Source organism: Zosterops lateralis (assembly GCF_965231275.1).
Source record: "Zosterops lateralis genome assembly, chromosome: 1".
NCBI lineage: Eukaryota > Metazoa > Chordata > Aves > Passeriformes > Zosteropidae > Zosterops > Zosterops lateralis.
Genome location: NC_139762.1, coordinates 116,974,517 through 116,995,917, shown reverse-complemented (window position 1 = coordinate 116,995,917; position 21,401 = coordinate 116,974,517).

The window sequence follows — 21,401 nt, the reverse complement described above, 5'->3', positions numbered from 1 at the left end:
TAAAACAAGTTAGTCAAAGTTTATACATAAGTATAGTATCCATATTCCCATTCAATTATATGAGTCATCTCCACAGGTTAAACAGAAGATGCAGATATTCCAGTCTGTTTTGTAATTCAGATCATTTATATGCATTGGGTAATGTGATTTACAACCATATTTGCACTTTGAAATAAAAAAGGGATTCAGAAAGGAGACACTAACACCTCCTTAAATATATTGCTTTATTGTTCATGCTGAAACCACTTGACCTGTGCAATACCAGGTTCTTTACCTATACAAATAAATTTAAGGCTTAATCCTTAATAACATATACTGCAAATGTTCAAGAGCTGCTTAAGTTACCAAATTAGTATTAGGGAGAAAGAAGAACATCCTACTTCAGCAACAATAACAAAAATAAACTACCTTCTTTAATTTAAAGTATTCTTAGGAGAGGAGGCATTTTTATTAAGTGAAAAAAAAAAACCAGGAAAAAAAAGAGAAGGTATTCAAAATAAACCAATACATTACTTTGAATTATATTTATAAAATATTTAGCTGTCTGCTAGAATGGGAAAAATATAACATTTTTATTAGACATACTTATAAATCATTGTCAAAACGTTTACAGGAGCTTGTGGTAAACATCATTTATATTTACACCGAGCAAACAATTGTTGCCATATTAATTTTTTCATTATCAGTAAAATGACTGTTACCTCCAAAATCTTACTTAAATCAGAAATGCATACATTTCCTAAACATATATATTTAATTATTATTACAAATCCAGACAATATTATTTTTATTTCTTTTTTAACTTTTTTACATGGACTTTTTTTCTGTCTAGAGTTACTTGGTTTTGGGACACAGCTTGGAATAAAACAGCAACATGTTAAGACTGCTATATGATTATATGCTGTCAGTCTGGCATTACATCCTGCATTTTTTAAATTAAAATATCAGATTATCATTGTAGCCAATTAGAATTTAGAGTATTTTTATAAAATTAAATTTAGCCATCACGTGATATAAGGTGCCGCACAAGAAGTAAAATTATTGGAATTTGAGTTCATATGGTTACTTTTTAAAAAAGCTTTAAAATGCTCTAGCCATTCACATGCATCCATGCATTTATATTTTCTGAACATGAATAGATTTTTTTCATAATGCCATGTTGTCATTTCCTTTTAAATACTAAACTCTTATCCTATCACTAGGATAGGACTCCTTCAACTTAACTTTTAATTTAAATAAAAAATGTTCATAAAAGAAGGCAGAATGTCCATATCTAGTAAAGATAATGGATTTTTCCAAAATGAGTCCCTTAAATAATATATTTCTATAGTGTTCATATAGCACTATGTATGGAAATATATATAATAAAAATATACACATAATTAGTACTAGAGGCAAAATATGGTTTTGATATGCTTTGTGCATGTGAAGTACTTGAATATAGGACATTACATTGTCTGAGCTGTTTATGGAAGTTTTTCATATTAATACAATGGTTGGATTGCAAATCTGGGAGAGGCTTAACCTCTACAATGAATTGTGCTGAAAATAAATAAAACACAAAACACATGAAAGCTGTTTATCAGCAAAAGTACTTTCACTGGCAAAAGTCCTCCAAATCTTTTCCCTCCATAATCTTTGTTTTACATCCCTCTTAGTGAAATATCCTATATAATGGAAAACATTGTTTGTGACTCACAGAAATCCTATTCTGTAGGTAAAAATTCAAACAATTCTATGTGATATTTTAGCTTCCAAAAAAGTATTTATGAAAAATAACACAGATCAGATCAAATGTTTGTTTTTGAGTAGTTATGACCTATTTTGAATACCTATAAAGTTGTTTATTTATAAAAACAACTGTACACAGTCTGTTTTATATTAACATCTTAATCATTAATAAGTTGCATATTTGCTGCACACTTGTAACATCTGCTTTACAAAATAATTTAAGTTTTAACTGTAACAAGAAAGCAGTATTTTGAATATTAGGGAACGCCCAGGTAAGGAATCCAGCCTTTGTTATAGCATTTATAAAGCTATGGATAATTATTTTGAAAACAGTGATTAATAAGTGTCCATTTTCATGTCATCATTGGTAATAGATGCTATCTCACTCAGGCACCCCGCCATTCTGTTTAATACAAGTGTATCCTAGTGTAAAAGGGAGCTTGTCATACTTATCTCTAATGGTGAATGATTTCTCTCCCTCTTCCTGAAGACACTTTGCACCCAATATTCTCAAATCCTATCATGCTACAGCCTGACAAATAAGCTAACAACAATGCAGGTGGCAGGCTACATTTTTATGTGTAGGTGTCGGTTGTCTAGAAGATATGCAGAAGATAACTGAATCTTTTTTTGCTTATAAATTGGACAAAACACACATAGGAAGAAATCTGCTTATGGAAAGAGATGTAAATTTTTACATTTCAGTAAAATATCATGCTCTGAGAGAACAATATGCTTCAAAGAATCATTGCATTTTCAGAAAGTGGCAGAAAAATTAAGCATTGTTTTTTGTAATTACTGCTGAAATTCTTCAAAATGCAAAAGCAGAAAGGATCTGTCATTATACCAATGTTGCAATTACTGCCTGTAACTTCTGCTTGGTTTCACATATTTCTATGCTTTCTATGTTTAATTCTATTTTCAAGCGACTGTACTGTATGAAACCGACAACAATTTGTCCTGATTCATGGTTTAGGAGGAACAGCTGATTAATCCCATGTCAACAGTCTTGACCCTATGCAGAAAATAGAAACATAGAAGGTCTGCTTAACAATATATCAAAGGTACAGTTTCTTGTATTCTCTCCTTTTTAAAATTATAAATGACATGCAAATGAAGAGTAAGTTAGGACTGTGTAGCTCAGTCATTATCGCTTTTATCCTTTTATCTTCTTACGCAGTGTTTTTTCTTTTAAACATTTCAGTGTTAAGCAACCAGCATGTCACCATCATGTTTTCCTGTATGTTATCTGGAGACAAAAAGGACTGTATGTATTTGTTGGTTGGTTTAGGCTCATCTGTTCCTGAACAGAGAGACTTGTACAGCACAGCAACCTCATAAAGCAAAAACACCTTGATTCTTTCCATCAAATGCTTAAATGTCACAGCTCGGTGCTGTAAGTGCTGACTCACGTGAGTAGGCTTTAGTCTTCCAAGAAGACTTATTAGCTTCAGTCAGGCCATTTATCCTAACGAGAGCTTGCAGATTTGGCTCCTTCCAGCAAGGTGCTCAAAGATAACTTTTTCAGGGTGTAAGGTTTACAGGATATCCTTTTTAATTCTTAACATTCAAAAGGTTTCCAATCATCCCACAAACGTGCATATCAAAAAAAATTATTCTTCCACTTGTGCTTCTGCTTAAGTATGAACATACAATACCTTGTTTATATTAGTCTACCTGAAATTTCTGGGTAAACTGGGTGAAATAAAATGTGCATAACAGTCTTTTAAAATGTGATCAGGGCAAGAGAGAAAAGAACATTTCCATTTTTAGTAGTGAAACACAGTCACTCTCCCAAGCCAGTTTGGAAATAATAATGAAATTTTAAGTAGTTCTTTTCTATATGGTAGCTCCAGAAAAGAATGTGTTCTTTGTTATTGTGAGGCATACACTGCTAGGTAAAGGAAAAAAAAAAAAAAAAAAAAAAAAGGAAGAAAAATTTAAAAAAAAAAGCAAAAAAAATGTACATAACATAACTAAATAAAACCAAAATCTGTGGAAATCTTCTCATGTAAACTGCATAATAGCACTTCGAATGGCCCCTTTCTGTCATCCACTGTAACCATCACATTCCCATTTCTGCTGCAGTCAGGTGAACTGTCAAAGAGCTATTATGGTTGGCTGCATAGAATTCCAAGGAAAGATAAATCTGTGCAATTTTCTCCTTGGACAATAAATGGGGTTTTTGGTGTACCTAGGTTTTCCTAAACAATTTTGGTAAAGGAAAAGTGTTTTTCTTTTTTTTTTCTTTTTTTTTTTTTTTCCCCATATTTTTACATGTATGCGATAATGCAAGGGGCTTTATTTGGGCTGAAACCTTTACTATGAATGTGTAGCCCTTTGATGGATGCGCATTAGCATTCCAGTGTGTGGGTAAGATTTATATGTTTTTTTTCCTTTTCTGATGCATAATATAGCTTCAAGTAGATACTTAAAAATGTACTATGGCATGTAATATTTTAGTGTGTGTTTTTGCACTGTTAAAAGAATTGGTGCTCACCAAGTGAAATAACGAAATGTATACACAAATTCAAAAATCATCAAATCTACTATTAAAAACTAAAAGCGATGATAAAATAATAAATGCATTTAGTCTTTCATGTCTGTTTAAAATACTGCATGCTCAGAAGTGAATACATTATTGCGATATGTAATACCACATCTTCTGATAAGGCTTATCTCATAAATAAAAAAGATGGATAAATGACGTGTTTCTAAATGGTTTTTCTTCCGAGGGAACTATTTTGTCCATTCTGGTGAGGTATGTTGTATAAGCAAAACGAGAGTTTGATTATGTCTTTCATATAGTTAATAAACACGTGGTTGTCAGAAACCACAACGAGGTTTCTTGCTGCTTGTTTTCATCTTCTATAAAAAATTAAGGTGTTTCAGAACTGACCTTTGCTCTGTTGAGTCATCACCCTTTTTTATTCAGTTCAATTTGCCTTACTGATCAGAAGCATAAGCCAGAATTTTTATATACTCAGAAAGAAGGCAAAAGATAACCAATTCCTTTAATTTTTTTAAGTTGGATTTTTAAATTTTTTTTTGTACACAATCTTGTTAAAATTTGAAAATGTTCAAATTAAAAAAAAAGCAGTCATAGATTTTAATTATAATTCTTGCTTCACCACTGAATTTCCCTAGCAGTTGTCTGCTTTTCATGTCTCTAAAGTAGTAATTGTTAAATACGACACTCTTTATATTTAATTCAGAGCTATATTAAGAGTAGAAATTCAACTGCATTCACTGGTTTTATTTTTTTAGAAAATTAGATTTCAATTTGGTACCTCTTCAGGAAATGCTTTGTTTACTATATTCCACATGTGTATAACTGCACCTCCTTATGCAGTGTTAAGGGTATAGTCCCACAAACAAGTTTATCATATACAGAGAATGTTCCTTGTCCCAAAGTGTTTATATTCATGATAAAAATGTCTATTTTGAAGCACTGTCATAGTGTTCCCAAAAAATAAACCAACATGATGCAGATTAGTCGAAGAGAACCCAGCCCTTAGTCTGAGAGCTTTCTTCTGCTGTTTTCAATAGACAGTGTTACATGGGAAGGATTTTTCTGTCTGCTAATCTGAGGATTCTTACTATTTTTATTTCCCCCATGGAGGATGTAGCATCTATAAAGATACTTGAGTATTTTTTTATTTTCTTTTTATTTTTTTGTCTGACAGATAGTTCAGTCTAGAAAATGCTGTTTGCCAGCTTATTTGTTTCCGCGTTTTGTTTATAAACAGAATATCATTCATTTCTGCATATCTGCTAGACTGGACAAATCAAGGTGACAATCCATGGTTAACTCTGTCAGGCCCTTTGTCCTGCTCTTCTGAGGATTGAAATACAATGGAAACAAAGTGGAATATATAACCGTCCAGCTGCCTTGTTGTGACATTGTGGCCCCGTATTACCGTGCCTCGGCCCCTGTTTGCCTATCGATAGCCAGCCCATGAGATGGCAATGCAAATCATGTGAAAACTCTCCTGCAAAATAATAATAAAGAAAAATTCAAGACGGGGGGAAAAGACATCAGGCATGCCTGAAAAATAGAAACTCATAAAAGGCTCTGTTTTTGGTACAACTACTACATTTAGACATAGGGCCTGTTTTTTTTTTTAACCATGGCATGTTTCTAAGGGGTGCAGGTAGGCTCATGTGTTTAAATCTATCATAAGGTGTCTGCTTACAGGGCTCTGCATTGATGTTACTTTTAAGGCAGTTTATAGTTCATTTAAGTATGCAATTAATCATCTTTACAGTGCTGATGTGACTGGCATCAGCACTGTTATTTAATTAAATTTGAAATTATTTTACAGTAAATACAGGCTTCCAACTAACTAGTCCAAATTAAATGCTGAGGTCTATTTCTTACCCATGGTGTTTCCAATTTAAATGTTCATCCAAAAGGTTACACTTCATGAGTTGAAATCATTTTTATGTTCTAACTGTTGCTAAACCCAAAGATCAACTGTTCGTGAGTCCTCTGCATTTATTAGCCGTAAGAATATGTACACATTATCTATATTTCTCATATTCCATTTCATATTAGTGATTTTATGACTGATGCTCCTTAAGCACCATTTTTCTCCTGATACTTTGTCTCTTCTATCACATCAGCCCAGGGCTCCTTTCACAAAAAAAAAAAAAAAAAAAAAAAAAAAAAAACAAAAAAAAAAAAACCTCCATTTTGTTTCAGTGTGGTAATCAAGCAATTAGCCCACAAAATGGAGGTACTCCGCTCCTCATCCTGCATCTTACTTCTGGTGGGCTTTACCTGCATGCAAGCAGCAGGCACAGCACTTTGCTGCTAAGCCTGTGAAATTGGCCCCTGAAGAGCATTCACACGATGGCCCATAAGTGGCCACTGCTTAGGGAGACTCTGGGAGGAGGGAGACCTTCCCAGTGGGATCACTGGAGAATTATGTACAGCACGTGCTCTACCTGCAAATTCTGCAGTGGCTACAGGAGAAAACGTGTGGCTGTGCCCCTTCCCCTTCAGTACTCACTCCCCAGTTTTATAATGACCTGAAAACATTTGTGCTGAGCAAAAACTTTAAATGGTGGGAACATCGTTGCTTTTCACCATATATTGTCTTTCAAAAAGGAAAGAAAAGAGAAAGAAGAAACCAAACCAAACCAAACCAACAACACCATTTGTTTCATGTTACAGCTTTCCACAGACAATTCACAACATGTCTAGCAAGGAATCAGACCAGAAATACTGTCTTACTCCTATCATATATATAATAGAGCTTTTGAATACTGGAAAAATCTGTCATCCGTTAAGTGCAGCTCAGGTCTTCTGTGTGAAAAGCACAAGCCTTTTTTTTTTTTTTTTTTTTTTTTTTATGCAGTGCTGCCGTGTCTGCACTTTTTTGAAATTGCATATTTATCAGGTTATGAATAATTTATGAGTGGGGAAGGGAGGGGGAGGGCTGGAAGGGGAAGGAAGAGTGAGAAAACATATGCTTGGGCAGAGGAATACCTTAAATGAATCCACTACCAAGTCTTTTGAAGGATTACTTGTAATTACATTTTTTTTCTTTTTGTTTTGTTTCTCTTATGCGTCTCTTGGTCATCTGCTATTCCTATTGTGTTGTCCGTTGGGTTTATTTGGCATTTAGGGAGCACGAAGGGATTGGGGGTAGTGCTTGCTATGAGTTGGAAGATTTTGCCGCGGAAATGAATTGAGCATTTCTTTGACTACTCAAGTACAGGGTGTTTAATAAATATTAATCCTTCAACTGTCAGACTGAATTATTGTCAAAAAAAGGCTGACAGATTGAGGATTAATGACATGCTTCATAAATTAGAAATGAACTATCAGCAGAATGTCCAAAGTAGGGATCAAGAACAGACCTGATTTGTACCTCAGACCAGTTGAACATGCCATCTATGTCAGACCTGAGCTCAGACCTATGCACAAAACAAAAGCAACCCTCCCTCCCACAAACACACTTTCTGCTCTTCATGCACCAGGATCTGACATCTAGATCCTTTCTTCTTTAGGATCTGCAAGTACTGAAATAGCAAGATTGTCTCAGACGCCAGATAATTTGATTCGAGTCAGATCCACACCCTTTTTTTGCAGTTTTGTTAGAGGGAAATTGAGGGAGGTACAGTAATTTCTGTTCAAATATCTCAATGTCATATTTTCCCACTATGAAAAATGCAACATCACAGAAAGATGAAGACCTAGCATTATAATGGGAAATCGTAAAAATGGTAGCTGCCTCTTCAAAAACACACAGAATTTCCAATATAAATTATGTATTAAAGGAAATATGTTTGTATAAAACAAGTAGCAGTAATTTAATATAAGGTGACAGGATTTTTAGGAGAGGCTAATGTGTGTCAAAAAATATCGTGTACAGTCTTTAATCAAACTCATGATCCTCAGTTGAATTATTGCTTGTAAAGCTGATTTTACTGTATTTTCTAATTAATTAAAAGCAAATCTCTCTCTCTCTCTTTCTCCCCCTCTTTTTTCCTCTTGTGATTATTAGAGGAAAATGGAGTTTTATTTGTGTAAGACCAGATCTTTTTGGGGTGCCTGAATCAAACAAGCAGTTATTCGGGGTGCCACTCTTTCTCTCAGCACAGAGCTACACAATATGAAACTGGGCTACCAGAGTGTATAAAAATGTTTAGCTTAATCACTCCCTAATGACAGCGACTTATGTCCTTAGTGCAGTCGATTTGTTTCCTGGGTTTTAAAAGTAGATTATTTCCATGGTGCAGGCTTAGTGTAAGCTGTTGAGAAACCACAAGCACTGCACTTCAGCCTGAGTTTGGGACGTTCGCCAAGGGTAATCTGATTAAAAGGGCATTTTTTACAACATTGTGGTGCTTTGAAAATTCTGTGCAGCCAGATAGAGTAGGGCCAAAAAAAAATTGCTTTTTCAAAGCTAACAGTTTTGCCTGAGCAGAATTAAAAGCGTGATAAGCAGCATCACTGGAATGATTCTCTTTGACAGTCTTGCAACTGGATAAACAAAGCATCCTTAGTAACACATCTGTTACAGACCCACAAGCAAATTCATGATCTATTTAATGCAAGGTTTTTGCTTGTTTGTTCTGCCTTTAATCACATTTGCTTGCTGCACAGGTGTGAGGTTCTGAGGCCTTGCTTTATCTATAAGAATGAAAATGTTTCCCTTTTTCTACAGTAGCTTTTGTCTTCCATGACGTGACATTTATAAATGTTCTGCTGTGAAAGTGGTTATTTGTGACGTGCTCTAAGAACCAATGTTAGGTACCATATTCCTGAGAAGTTTAGCAGCTGTATGTTGTTAAAAGATAATTATCCTATCTAGAATCTTGTATTTCTTATAAGAGATAGAATGTAATACTAATTAAATATGTCATGTTTGCACACATCAGAACATACTCAAAAGAATTGTTCTTGTATAATTTGCCTTGTTGAACTACTTTCATATTCTTCTGCAGCACCTAAATAAGGAAGAAAAGGTAACTGAATTCTTCCCCTTCTTCACGGCCCTGTTTTTCTCTGAATGGCAAGTTCATGCTGGTCTCCACACGTGCTGATACACAGGACTGCTTACAGCAAGACATTTGTATACGCAATATACTTCAAAGTCACTGGGTTCAGTGAGACTATTCAACAGATCAGACTGGCACTAGGTTGTAGTATGACAAGCAAAATGAAATTTGTTTTCTACAAAACAGGCTATTTTGGTTTGGTTAATAAATATTGGATGACAAGACATGGTTTCTTATTTTCGATCACATCACATGGCTCTCTGGAAAGGGAAAAATATATAATCAATTTAGATGAATTAAATTTTTCAACTGTTTTGTCTTAATTGTAGCTGCTAACTTGTAAGTGTAGTAAAAATGTAATGTGTCGCATACTACATATTTTCCCCAGAGGCCTCAGTGATAAAATTACCTTTATATTTGCTTCGAAATTGATATTTTTGTGCTGTTTTTCTTTTCCCATGTAGGTCAGAACATCTATATCCTCTGTGCATGTGGCAAAGCATGTTTTCCCTGTTGCCAGGAATGCCTTGGTAGTTTTTTATGTATCAGCATTTTAAAACTAGCAACCTTAGGATTACACAAAGCTTTTAGATATATCAGTCACAGTTTATGTGAAGTATAAGCAGTGCTGCATTTACTCTGACTTAGTTTTACCTAGAATACACATCCCATGTTCACCCATCTATATATTCATACCTACATGTATGAACATGGAATTACACAAAAGCCATTGCTTTCAGTGATGATTTTAATGATATTCAGCATTCCTTGCTGCGCCCCTCTCAAACTTATATTCATCTACATTTGTGAGATAAAAAACGCATTGATTTTAAATCTGTTGGATGCAGAGCCATAGAGTAGCTCAGCCAGCATCATTTCCAGTGTGAGGCTGCATGTCCCAGAGCCCTGATGAGCTGAGAATAGCTTTGTCAGGGCAGCTCGGCTTGGGAGCCTTTGATGCTGTGCTAAGTTCAGTTTAGAGTATTTACTGATATGTGTCTTCAGCAACTGTCAAAACTGCTTGGAGCTATGAGATCCAGGTTTTTTCAATCCCAGTGACCAGCCAGTCTCCCAAAACACAAAAAGCTGCTTCAGGGTAGCTATAGACCACAAATTCACTTTGTGTGACCATAAAAAAAGGGGGTGGGGGGAGAAGAAATTTTACTGGGAAAAAGGCTGAAACAAGGTGTCATTGTGTCACACTTAATTTGCTGTGCTGTTACCCCTGTTCTTCAGAAATGGAAACATAGCACAGGCAGAATTGATTGAGAAACATCTGTTTACTATAACTGTTTACTCTGGACGGGTCAGCACAGCCTAGATTTCTGGCATACTGAATGTTGACAAGCATTTATTTTTTAAAATCTTCAAATTCAGCATATACCTTAGTCAAAATTTTCCTTTTAAGACTGAATTTTATGCCCCTTAAAATGAGATATTCATGCCCGAAAGATGACCTGCTGTTCTCAGGGAGAGAAAGGCAAACCATTAGAAAAGAAGAGGATTTCTTGATAATCAAGGACACCTGTGATTCTGTGTTGCTTTCGAGAGCACAAAGACCTATAGATCTGCTCTTTCTTCCAGAGTAAAATGTCTGTGATCCATAAGAAGCTCCAATCCTTCCTTTCTTAGCCCAAAGAGAAAAAGGGAAAGAAAGAAAATTATGTACCATCAGATCAGCTGCTCTCTGTTTCTTCTTTAAAAAGCTGAGGATGTTGCTATTTAACATAAAACCTTGTGACCCTTACCGCTGCTGCTGCTTTGAAACACCAAGCTATTTAAAGATGCAAATTGCAAACAGAGGGAAAACATCAGAAGAACCTGTCTCAAAATTAGTGTGTTTGACTGAAAATTAGCTAGCTTAATCGAACTTGCAGGAAGTGGATTTTCTATTCAGAAACCTGGTTAGAAATTTTGTCCACTGGGGCTACTGTCGAAGTGTACAGGACCTTCGGGAGCACAAAAATTAAGGCTTCATGTAACACTCACAGTATTGTGCTTCTGTTTGATTTCCTTATATTTTAGACTAAAATCCTTCAACACAAGAGTCATATGTAATGCATTAAAAAAACCTTAGTGCAGACAGACTGAAGAACTGCTGTGGTTTCAGGTCCACACTTTCTTAGACCAAGGAAATGATGATGTTCAGTCAGCAAGGGCAGTTTGTGTGCAGGGATGATGCTTATCTATTCATCCAAGCGTGGAGGGGACCCTCCACAAACACACTTTTTTCTTTTGGCAAGGAAGAAAGACCTCAGCTGCCCACGTCACACTCCTCTATAGCACTGGGATTTGCATTGAGAGGAGCTCTATGGGCAGGATGATTAAGATGAAGGAGTGGGAAGGCCAAGCAGCTGCTGGTGGAAGCAAAGTGCCGCGATCAGCGTGTGCCCATCCTCACAACTCTGCAAAAGCATCTTGGCCAGAGGGTTCTCCCTCTGTTTACTAATTCCAAGACCTCATTGCCAGATCTTTTCAGGGGCAGAGTGAATATAGTCCATTTCCTTTCCTTTTGCAAGAAAGGACACTGATCCTTCAATATCTCTGAAATATCCAGATCTTCCAGACCTTTCTGGCAAATACCTGCATTTCTAAATTCATGCATACTTCTCATTTGCCATGAGCACATAGGAAATTAAAGGCAGAAAAAAGTAAACATACCACGTCCCCAGTTTGGTGCAATTTAAAAGCACTGAGTGTGCCATATGGACACAAAACTGTTTTAAATATGTACTTTAATAAGTCTGTGTCCCATGTCTCCACCAGTTGTGTATGGCTATGTAATTTATTTGCACAAATTTGTGTTGCTTTCCTGGCATTAAGAATGGGACTCTTCATTATGCTACCACTGGAAAAATAACTTGCCAGCGTAAAGGGTATGTGTTGAGATTGCAAAGTTCAAAACTAGTTCAAAAAGTTCAAAAGAAAAATCATTAGCTAATAAAAGCATGTAAGGAAAATTTCACACAGAAATTGTTCAAAACAATGGAAGTGTTTGAAATTAGGACTGTAAATAATCTTACAACATAGACATCTGAAGATTCAGACTTCTGTTTTCTATTTTATCAGTAGGACTTATGGACAAGTGCAGTTTGAAATCAACTAAGATATTGGTGTTATCTGCCCCTGTTTGGATTTAGTAGCCTAGAAAGTTACTAAAGCAGCACATTGGTTTAGATGTTTGGTTTAATGGCAAGTTCTCAATGAAGAAAATGAGAGCTTTGTCTGAGTAAGGTTAGATGAAAATTAGCATTCTGTATTTCTTTTGAAAAGACATAGTTTTAGAAGAGTAGAGGGATTTTCCAAGTCTTATAGGAAGCTGCTGAAAAATAAAGGACTAAATAGTATATTTGTGGGAGTGGATGAAATTGGATAATGTTTCATATTAAAGGTATTTTCATTAATATCTCCATTTTTCAGCTCCAGAGATTTATACTGTTGCATCATGTAAGAGACATTAATTTTCAAATGATACACCAACATTTTATTTATATTTTCTTTTGATTCAGGCTATATATTGCTAACTGTGTCCAAGAATAAATATATCCATAGAAGTATTCATACTTATAATAATGGATAGAACCCTGTTGCAGAAGCTTCACGATTAGGAAACGTATTTATGCTAACTTTATCTGTTCTTCTGCACAGACATATTTCTCACAAAGAAAGTCTAAGGAAAGAGTTTTATTTTTATAATTCTACTGTCATGCTGAATGTATCTTTCCACTGGCATAAACAGCACAGATAAAATAGATATCTTTCACATTTACTTTTTTAGCACTAAAATTTCTGTGTCTCTAAACTTCCTTGAAGGCTTAGGGTAAAAATTCCTGAAAATATTTCCTATTCATAATTCTGCTGGCAGTGCTGTAGAATCACATCCTTTATAGGTATCTGTCACATTGTGATAGTGTGATACCACTTATTCGCTCGCTTTAGTTCAGCATGTCATAAATTTAACTTCCAGGAAATAACTTGTATTATAAAGTGCTACATTCACTTCCAAGCTACACATTGAAATGGTGTGATTCTGTTTCCTTCTTTTGTAAGTAAGAAACTTGGTTTCTGTACTGGCAAGAAATGTTTAAAGGTGTAAGTGCTGAGGACATTGCTGTTACTGAATTTGCCTTATAAGAATGCTGCACAAGTACTAGCTCTCAAAGATTTATATTTTGTAAAATTTTCATTCACAAAGCAAATAATTTCTGTGTGTCTGAGCACATACCACGTTAGCAGGTTATAAACATCAGTTCAAAAAAGGAGATTTGGTTTTCAAGGAAAAAAAAATAGAAACCCAGCATTTTCCCCGATAATATTTTGAAAAATGTTAAACAATAAGGAAATAAGAAATAACGGTGTTTCACAGAGGAAAGTTAATTCTAGGGTTAGAGCATTTAATTTTTCTTATCTTTTTTGATTGCTCTAGTCTGCAGCTTTCACTGTAGAACCCCTAGATATATTACTTAATTCGGAATACTATTGTTAGAATGAAACAGTAATCAATATACAATTCCTGTTTGTAATAAGAAATACATCTAAACACCATGCAATTAGTCTTTTGTAAACCAGCAAACTGAAATGGGGCAGAATAAGAATTGGTAATACACAGTCATCAAAACCCACTGAAATAATTTTAAAATCATCCAACACAGAGATATCATGAGGACAAATAATGCAGAAATTTAAGAAATTGATCACCAGTTGAATCTAGAATTTGAAGGAAGTAATGAAAATTTCTTTATGCTATTCTGTTAGGTACAGAACAGCGTATTTGTGTTTTAAACTGTAATTTGCACCATTACAATGCACAAGGTAACAGTAATCCCTAAACCAGTGGGAGTACTATGTTCTTTCCCTTGAAAACATATATTTGTAAAATTTTTGAAAAAATGTGTTAATGAAATGAACGGCAAATTTTAGAGGAGAAAAGAAAAAAAGAATTTAGAAACTGCTGGTCTCCTAGGTAAACTTAAGTATTGACAGATCTGAATTAATAGAGATTGTTTTTCAAAAGGCTCAGTGTCAGCTATATATTACATTTACTCATTCATTCCTACACTACTTTTAAGGAGATTGCTTGATTCCTGACCTGTATGACAGAAAGAAACTTTGCTGTATAATAGAGAAATACTGTCTATTTTGTACTCCAAAACAGAGTCAAATACCAAAATTCTATCATTTTAGCATTTTAAGGGGATTTACAGATAGGGCTTAGTTCATAAAAAATTGTGGAGTTTTTATTTGCCTCTCGCTGGGCAGATACTAGCTCCTCCTAAAGCTGGATATTAGTCCTGAGCCTCTAAGTATTCAACAGAGGGCAGGCTAAAAAGTGCAAATGAGCATTCACTGTGAGTTATCTCCTGAGGGAGGGTGTTGGAGCAGTGTGCCAAGGAGACTTAAGACTACAATAAGAATATATATTTTGTGTCAAAGTAGCACATCCTTTGCAGTACCGTGAAGTAATCCTACAAGGTATTCTCCTGAGGCAGATTTTAGTCTCAGGACAGATAAGTAGCAGCTACCAAGACCCAACTGAACACAGAAATGCCTTACTATACCCACTGCACTGGAGTTTTATCAAACAAGCAATTCAGTCTTATTCGCCACATATAGCCTGATGCAATTTCTCTTGGGCTGGAGACAACATTTATTAACTACGGTTTTTTGAAAGCAAAAAATTATGCCCAGAATCTTATACAAAAATTAAGATAGGCTGACTCTTTAGACATATAGTTACTGAAAACACAATTTGTTATCCCTCTGGTATAATTCCAGAATTGTTACAGAATTTCGCAGATCAGTTAATGATTTTGGTGGAAGGAAAAGTTTAGAGACTGTTCAGTTAAAATGTGTATAATTTAATGTGTATAATAATGAGTATACTATTCAGTTTGTTTGAAATGTCACAAGTTTTTTGGTTATTTTGCTGAAAGGGGGCTGTGAGCCATATTTTGAACTTCAGAAAACCGTTGCATCTTTATACAATTAAAAAACCTCAGAGATAGCATTCTTGATTGGTTTTTACTGGTTTTAGCTTTGGTTTTGGGGTTTTTTTACTTGACATGGCTCTTGCACTGTTTTATTTCCTTCCCCCTTCCTCCTCCCCCCCAGTGTATATAATTTAAATTGATTTAAATTGTAATATGAATGTAAATAGTCGTAACATAGGAAATTTTCAAAATTCATTCAAATATTGAACTATGAAAACAAAAATAATTCTTCATATATAAGATTTTAATTTCAGACTCAATTAGCAGTAAAACAAAAATTACTAGGATTTTTTTCTTGTCCTTCAAAAATGCATTTTAAACATAACCCACCTGCTCTTTGTCTCATCCCCACACAAGTCTGGGGAAAGCTGGAGATTAGAAGAGCTACAAAACTGGATGTTATTAAGCTTACCTCTAACATAACTATAGGTAGCTGCATTAAAAGTAGATGGTCTGGCTAAATTAGTGAAGCTAAGTGGAGGTGACATCTAAAACTTTGTTACAGTACTTGAATATATTCTATATATCCTATGTAGGAGATGCTAAGTGACAGGCAAAGATGGTTTAAACAAAATAGCCTGAGATAAAGGATCTTCAATTTAGTCATTATTTTTCATTTTTGTATCCCTCTGGGCTTTTTTTTCCCCACCTCCAGACTGGCGAAGGTTCCTACATACAGACATCATAAGTGGAACAGTTAATTCGTCTATGTGCAATTATTTCTTACAGTCAGTGGAGCTGCTGCCATGAGTCAGAATTTGCAAGTTTGTTCTCATCATCTTTCTGGCAAGGAGTACCAACAGTTTCACAAGAAAAACCAATTTCCCAAATCACAAATCTCAGCCCAATTTTGCTGACAAGTTTGTGCTTTTTAAGGTATTTGAGCACTGAAGGTTTGAGTTCCATCAGTTAAAGAAGCCCAACCCTTCAGGGTCTGACTTTTACCTGTTTTAAGTAGATGAAACAGTTACTTTCAAATTCTTTGCACCGTATGACTTCTTCCTGAGCCTGTAGCTTCGTTGCCGATGCCAGACTGACCCGAGACATTAAAGATGCTATGTCTGCTCTCCTAGTTGTGAGCAACATGAATTTTAGCTTTGCCAATGTCTAGTTCCCAAGCATGGAGCAAATCCAGATGGCTCTGAGCATCTCATTACGGGAACAAAGTTTTGCTCATTTTGTCACTGGTGTTTCAGGACTGTTCTTACACGCATGTACATGCACACACACCAGTTGTTTTTTCCTCACTTTCTCGAACAAAAGGAGAGCTGTTGTCACATTTTTTTTCTCCTCTCTTGGTTGTATTTGTCGGGCAAAGATCATCATGCTCTGATTTAGTGTTTTCAAATAAGTGTGCCCTCTGGTGCAGTGCTCTATTGAGAGACAACATAGCCCAGGCAGGAGAGTTCAGCATGGCCACTAATAAAACACAAGTGCTGCTTTGTCAGGCCACGAGTGATTACTTGAACAAGTGCCAACCAAGAAACCAAACATTAGAGCGCGGCTCTTCAGACCCTCAAGACAAAGGGCCAATTGACTTTCCTCATTAGTTTTTGTGCCAAACATGTAAACACAGTTTCCTCTGTATCTTTGATGCTCAAAACATGCCAGCTTGTTAACATCTTGGGTGGTATAGTGGTTTATGAGCTTGTAAAGACTATTATGTACTGGTGGGTTTTGTCCGAGTTGAATAGATTGGCTTATCCTAAGGGTGCCCGAAACTGGCATCTTTTTGACAATTTAGAAATTCTGTCTTTGCTCCAATAGACTGAAGAAACTGCCCAAAAGAAATTTAAAATGCACAGGATTTTTTACTGGCACACATGCACATTAAAGCTTTGTTAAAATTAAGAGTAGTCTCTGGCTCACTAAAAAATAAAAACAAAACCTCGCTGAATTGATAAGAGAAGCTTTGGCTACATAAATTTTCTGATTAAACCTGATATATATAACCATAGTGCAGAAATCTCACTGAGATTCTTTAGGTATTCTTTATATTACACTGCTTTTATTTTGGAGACCTCTGACATTTTAACTTTCTGTGCATTTACTCCAGTCTTTTTTGTTTCTAAATGCTGTGACTATACAAGATAATGGAAATGGGAACAATTTGAAACAACCTGAAATGTTTGTGAAAGGTGTTGAATTTTAGTCAGTGCACTGGGAATGTTTTCTGTCTTGGAAATTCCTTTCATTTATGGTGTGACTGCTGGCATGAAATTTTACCAAAGTAAAACACTGAGGATTCCTTAATGTGGCTACTTTATGAATGACTGTGAATGGTGGTGAGCTTAATGAACTAGCTTCCCTTTTCATTTCTGGAAATGATATCCATATATTTTAGCTAAAAACTGGAGCTTACTTTTTTCCATTGTACAAAAATATGATAAGATTTTTAAAAATTAGGACGATTATTAAGAGAAAAACAACTGAAACCCTCTGTTTAACTTGCATTTCCAACTCAAATTGAAAGAAATTCATTTGCCAGCCTCTGTTTATATTGAAATAGACAATCACATAACCTCCCGTCCATAGGTCTAATGAGAATTACATTATTGTCAATGAAGAAATGGTGAGAAGTAAGAATGAGTAAATTATTTTGAATTTCCTTTTAAAGAACAAAAAGATAAGAAAGAGAAAGAAGAATAATAAAGGGGTTCTGGGATTTTCTTGAACTCTCCCTCTCTCTCATACACACACACACACACACACACACAAATACATATATCTTTTAAATAAAGGATCCAGCATGTATGGAGCTATCTGCAGGCAGAAACTAAATGGAAGAAAGGGCTACATTGTTGGTGGAACCTTGTCAGCCAGATCTTTACATTGAGCTTCTCAGTGCCAGTAAAAAATTTAATATTAGCTGAACAGGAAAACAAATATATGGATCTAATGGCATCTAATATGATGTCTAATAATTAAATTTCAAGTCTCTCCTCCTAGTCTGTCCCACAGACAAGAGCCCCACTGTCCACGTCCCTGAAATGTCTGCCCTGCAGGGTCCTTAGCAGGTGGCTGAGCAGGCACCTCTTCCCCCTTTCCACGGCAAGATTGGTTGTGTGAGGTTTGGAGTTGCTGTCTGCAGGTTAAGATTTCTGCCCGGGTTCTGTGTGATTTAGGGCACAGTCTGCAAGCTCTGTCTGTTTGAGGTCTCCCTGCATCATCTCAAATTAACCCCAACCCAGAAGTAACAGCTGAGGGCTGTTAATCACCCTCAAGTGTATGGAGAAGCAAATGATTTCCACACAGAACAAGCTGGTTTTTCCAAGGCAGGTCTGTACAGAAATGATAAGGAAACAATCTCTCAGCTACAGATATGAGCCACCTGAGGGGGCTGATGGTGGGAATCCTGCAGTAGATTAAGTTTCAGATGCTTTCAAAGAGTGGTACCTATCCTATTCACCTTGAGGGAAAATGAAACAGAGAGTGATGTGCCTTCCTGAGGGAAAAAACAACTCTGGTACACCACAAGGGAAGGATGAGGAAAGCTGAGGGGTATTTGGTCTGCAGAAGGTATTAAAAACACTGTGCAGAATTGTGGTTTCATGCCCAAGGATACTGTCAGGTGCATGCACAGGTTCAGGATGGAGTCCCAGAGGGCCTTTGCCATGGCATGGGGAGGGACAAGGTTAAATCGTAAAGAGCTCCACGGGGTCAGTGCTCAGTCCAGGGCAGATTGTGAAACAGGAATTTCATTTCCCAAGAAGGTTTTATTAAATTACCTCCTCACACAAAATTGTACTGAGAGACTCAAAGCCAGAACAGTGTCTGGACTCTTCTAAGGCTCTTAAGACTTAAATTGCTCTGGGAACAGTTACAAGTGGGTCCAAACACTGCAGACTTGTGAGTGTCCAGAATGGAAGTTCTCAGCAATTTCTATGACAGCTGGCAGCTAACTCTCAAAAAAGTCCCCTGAAATTTCCTCAGTGTTTGAAAACTATAGCTGCCTTTGGAATTCAAGGAGTTTTCCCTGCAAGTGGAGCTTCTTCCAGGCTTCTCAGTACTAGAGGTAAAACTAGCTTCCAAAGCAGATCCTCAGTGCCTGGGGCAGTGAGAGATTTGGAAGCAAAGTGCTGGTAAGGTCCATATGAGTGGGGTAGGCAGCTACTGGTGGAATAAAACAGTCAGTAAGGTTAAAAGTATTTGTGGTGATGGTTCAGAGAAATATGGGTGGGGTCTCTTGTCCTCTCCTTCCTGATACTCCATCTCCCTTGCTCATTTCCTTAGGTAACAGGAGTCCTTGTTCCTCCCTGTGCTCCTCCCTCTCCTTCTTCACAGATCTCTGCTTCGTCCTTCTTGATCCTCCCCCAAGAGGAAGGTCCTCCCCCATATCAAGGCATGTGCTAAGACCTTCAGTCATTCAAGCTCTGCTGTGTACTGGCTGTGAGGGTGCCATGATTTACTCAAGGAATGGGTCTTCTGGATATTCCAGATTTTTGAGATCATGTGGGCCTGCTCTAGGAGTAAATAAAGCTATTATTCTCTGAGCTCTGAGACACATGATAACAGTTTTTGCTCAAGACTGAACTTGTATATATGACAGTCTGTGTCAGACAGCTGCAGATATTGCAGGGCAGTCTCTGTTGTTCTTTATGTTGTTTTTTCTTCCTCCTGAATTTGATTGAAAATATTGTTACAAACAACATTTTCTGTGACATGTTGGATTTGACCTAGAACTGAATTTGGTTCAGTAGCCCTGTATCTAATGTTTGTTTTATAACCCTTCTTAGCCTTTTCACTAAATATGCTGTATAGAGATAATAATTTCAAAATGTGTTTCCAATAGCCATACATTTTTGATTGCCTGATGTTCAGGGTGAGTACATTAATACTGTTCAAAATGCTGTTTGCAGTTTTTTGGGCATGTCAACACTCTGGAATTTCAGCAATCGAATTTGACCTACTGAACCCTGCACGCAAATCCCTTGAATTGATCACACCACACAAAGCAAAGTCATGCTGTAGTTTTGTTGCTAGAGTGAAAATTGAAGAGTGGGTTATTGGTGCTCTTTTGCTACCAAGTTCACCATGGCAAAATCATGAGCTCATGATAGACCATATAATGAAACTCTCAGCATTTTGATGTGTGAGCCAAGACCAATAACTTGACCTTTTCAGGACTAGCAAAATGGATACAGGAATTGTGGAAAAGATGTCTGTTCTTATCCTGAGTCATGCAGCATATGGATAGATAGGGCCACTATGTGAAAGACACACCATTCTTGATGTTTTACAGTGGTTTCTTACTGAATTTCAGCATTGGTGTGGAATGGTGAATTTCAGTCAAAATAAATTTCAATCATCACTGTGACAGAATAATTACTGCACAGAGGCAGGGAAGAGAGTCCCTGTGAGAAATCACTTCCTGTAAATTTTGTCACCAGCTAACTGCAAAACAAAATGATCATCAGTAGATCAGAAATATGAACATTTAAATTAGAAGAAAAGATATAAAAGTATATGCGTCTGCCTTGCTTCCAGATTTAGACTGTGAGTGTTACTCATCTGATCATCTGCAGCAGTTTGTTGTTAGAGATTTGTAGGTTCTCAGAGACAGAGAGATTGCTCAAGCTCTAGCAAAAACAACTGGTCAAAGTACACATTAAGTCACAATGCAAAAATTACTTCTTAGATCCTTCAGGTTTTTCTCCTCCTTTGTGTGTGTACAGCAGAGTAGCACAAAGTGCTGTTTATGAGGTCTGCTGGTGAGAAGAACGTACATGACAGTAGGTGTCAGATTCTTTTCCTGGTAGGGTTCATCCTCTCTTCTTCAAATCCACAGTGATTATGTAGTGAATTATTAATGGCAAGGTAAATGCAGTTATTCTGGTGGAAAAGAAAAAAGATGTGTACTGTTATTATGACTGAGAAATTGTTACATGGCAAAAGGATAGGCTGTCATTTACAAACCATTTTTCTATTTAAGGTTCTCTCATTCTCTTGTTCATCTCTAAGTAGTTTCACACAAAATTGAGAGACTGGGAGAAGGATGGAGTTTCTTATTTAAAGGTCACTCAGTGAAGTGGAGGGACTCCCGTTGGGCCTATCCTTGCAATGCTGCCTCAGAGTAGGATCATGTCCAATCCCTTTGGATCAGGGCAATCAGACTAAAGACAATCCAAAGACATTTGGAAAAAGGGAAACTGTCCCCCTTTTTTTTTA